Raw genomic sequence first — 3,407 nt, 5'->3', positions numbered from 1 at the left:
CGTTGAGGAGCGTTTTTTCTATTCGGGGTCTTTTATTGTTCCATATGAATTTTTGGATTGCCTCTTCTATTTCCTTGAAGAATGAGGGTGGAATTTTGATAGGTATTGTGTTGAATTTGTAGATAGCCTTGGGAAGTATTGCCATTTTCACGATGTTGATCTTTCCAATCCAGGAGCATGGGAGATTTTGCCATTTTTTAAGTTCTGTGTTGATTTCCTTTTTCAAGATTTTAAAGTTTTCATCATAGAGGTCCTTCACTTCTTTAGTTAAGTTAATTCCTAGGTATTTTATTTTTTGTGGGGCTATTACAAATGGAGTTGCTTTCCTAATTTCAGCCTCACTTTTCTCATTGTTGGTATACAGAAAAGCCATTGATTTTGGGGGGTTAATTTTATAACCTGCTACTTTGCCAAAGTTTTGAATCAGCTTGAGTAATTTGGGAGTGGAGTCTATGGGATTCTTTAAATACAAGATCATGTCATCTGCAAAGAGGGAGAGTTTTATTTCTTCTTTCCCTATTTGGATCCCCTTTATGTCTGCATCTTGTCTTATTGCTGTAGCTAGGCATTCTAATACTAGATTGAAGAGAAGTGGAGAGAGTGGGCATCCTTGTATTGTTCCTGAGTTAAGAGGAAATGTCTTTAGTTTTTCAGCACTGAATATAATGCTGTCTGTAGGTTTGTCATATACAGCCTTTATTGTATTGAGGAATGTTCCATGGATTCCTAATTTTTCCAACACCTTCATCATAAAGGGGTGTTGGATCTTGTCGAATGCTTTTTCTGCATCTATTGAGATAACCATGTGGTTCTTCTTCTTGCTCCTGTTGATGTGATGAATAATATTAATTGATTTGCGTATATTGAACCAGCTTTGCATCCCTGAAATAAATCCTGTTTGATCGTGGTGTATGATTTTTTGGATGAATTGTTGAAGTCAGTTGGCCAAAATTTTGTTGAGAAGTTTTGCATCAATGTTCATCAAAGAAATGGGTCTATAGTTATCTTTCTTTGCCTGGTTTTGTAATGAGGGTTATGATGGCTTCATAGAATGTGTTCGGTAGTGAGCTTTCTCTTTCAATTTCATTGAAGAGTTGGAGGAGAATTGGTGTGAGCTCTGCTTTGAAGGCCTTGTAAAATTCCGCTGTAAAACCATCTGGTCCTGGACTTTTCTTAGCTGGGAGGTCTCTTATTGCTGTTTCCATTTCAATGCTTGATATGGGCCTGTTAAGATAATTTAACTCATCTTGGTTTAGCTTTGCCATGTCAATATTTGCTAGGAAGAGGTCCATTTCTGTCAAGTTCTCAAACTTATTAGCATAAAGTTTTGAGAAGTATTCCCTTATAATGTTCTGAATCTTGGTTGTTTCCGTGGTGATGTTTCCATTCTCAACTCTGAGTTTATTTATTTGGGTGTGTTCTCTTCTTTTTCTGATAAGATTTGCTAAGGGTCTGTCAATTTTGTTAAGTTTTTCGAAGAACCAACTCTTTGTTTTGTTGATTCTTTCTATAGTTTTTTTGGATTCTAATTCATTTAATTCTGACTCAATTTTGATTATTTCTTTCTGTCTACTGGATTGGGGTTTATCTTGCTGGTCTTTTTCAAGGAGGTTTAGATGTGTCATTAAATTGTTATTTTCAGATCTCTCCAATTTGTTGATGTAGGAGCTCAGAGCTATAAACTTGCCTCTGAGTACTGCCTTTCCTGTGTCCCAGAGGAGCTGGTAATTTGTGTGTTCATTTTGTTGAATAGTATGAACATTTGAATTTCCTTTCTAATCTCTTCCATGACCCACTCATGATTCAGCAGTGTGTTGTTCAGTCTCCATGTGATACCGGACTTTCTTTGGTGGCTTTTGGTGTTGAGTTCCAATTTTATTCCCTTGTGGTCAGAGAGAATGTAAGATATAACTTCAATGTTACTGAATTTAAACAAGCTTGCTTTGTGGCCTAAAATGTGGTCTATTTTAGAAAACGTTCCATGTGCTGCTGAGAAAAACGTGTATTCTGATGCTGCTGGGTGAAATGTTCGGTAGATGTCTGTTAAGTCCTGTTGATTTATGCAGCTGTTTAGATCTGCGGTTTCTCTGTTGAGTTTTTGCCGAGTTGATCTATCTAGTGTGGAGAGTGGTGTGTTAAAATCCCCAGCAATTAATGTCTTTGGATCTATATGGGATTTGAGGGAAATTAGTGTTTCTTTGATAAATTTGGGTGCTCCATTGTTTGGCAAATAGATATTTAGAATTGTAATATCCTCCTGAAGGAGAGATCCTTTAATTTGTATGTAGCGACCTTCTTTATCTCTTCTCACGAATTTTAATTTGAAGTCTATTTTATCTGATATTAGGATTGCAACTCCCGCCTGTTTATGGGGGCCATTTGCTTGGTAGATTTTGTTCCAGCCTTTAACATTGAAAATGTTTTTGTTTTTATGGGCAAGATGTGACTCCTGCAGGCAGCAGATAGAAGGGTCTTGTTTTTTAATCCAACTAGACAGTCTATGTCGCTTAATTGGAGAGTTCAGTCCGTTAACATTAAGAGATAAGACTGAGAGGTATTCGGGAGTTCCTGCCATGTTATCCACCTTCTTGGGGGCTGCGAAAACTGGGTTCTTCCTATGGTTCTTGGATTCTCAGTTTGGGTGCAATTTCTTGGCCTCTATTGCGGTCTTGTTGGTTTTCTATGTGTAGGACATCTTTAAGAATCTTTTGTAGGACTGGTTTGGTGGAGATGTATTGTTTCAATTTTTCTTTGCTTTGGAAGGTTTTTATTTGGCCTTCAGTTATGAAGGAGAGTTTAGCTGGGTACAGTATTCTTGGTTGATAGTTGTTTGTTTTTAGGGCATGGCATACATCATTCCAGGCTCTTCTTGCTTTGATTGTCTCTGCTGAGAAATCTGAGGTGATTCTAATTGGTTTCCCTTTATAAGTGATTACCCTTTTCTCTCTGACAGCTTTAAGGATCTTTTCCTTGTTCTGAGTTGATCCTGTGTGGATTATAATGTGGTTTTGGGATGTCCTATTCTGGTCTGGTCTATTTGGGGTTCTAAAGGCTTCTTGTACTGGACAGGCCTATCTTTTTGCATGTTTGGGAAGTTCTCTGCTAGGATCCTGTTAAACAAATTTCCTAGACCATTAACTTCTGCTTCTAGGTGCTCCTCTACACCCATTATCCTTAGATTAGGCCTTCTGATGGTGTCTTCCAGGTGTTGGATATATCTATCATATTTCTTGAACTTGTCTTGGATGGTTGTATGTTCTTTCTCTATAATATCTAGGCTGTCTTCAATACCTGAGATTCGATCTTCTGCATGGTCTAACCTGCTGTCAAGACTCTCTACTTTGTTTTTTATCTCTTTTCCTTCTAGTTGGTCAGCTTTGATGGCTTCAAGTTCTTTGTTGAAGCTC

This window comes from Dipodomys spectabilis, unplaced genomic scaffold (genome assembly GCF_019054845.1).
Source record: "Dipodomys spectabilis isolate Male_0828 unplaced genomic scaffold, ASM1905484v1 ptg000121l, whole genome shotgun sequence".
Classification (NCBI taxonomy): domain Eukaryota; kingdom Metazoa; phylum Chordata; class Mammalia; order Rodentia; family Heteromyidae; genus Dipodomys; species Dipodomys spectabilis.
Note: the sequence above shows the minus strand (reverse complement) of the source record.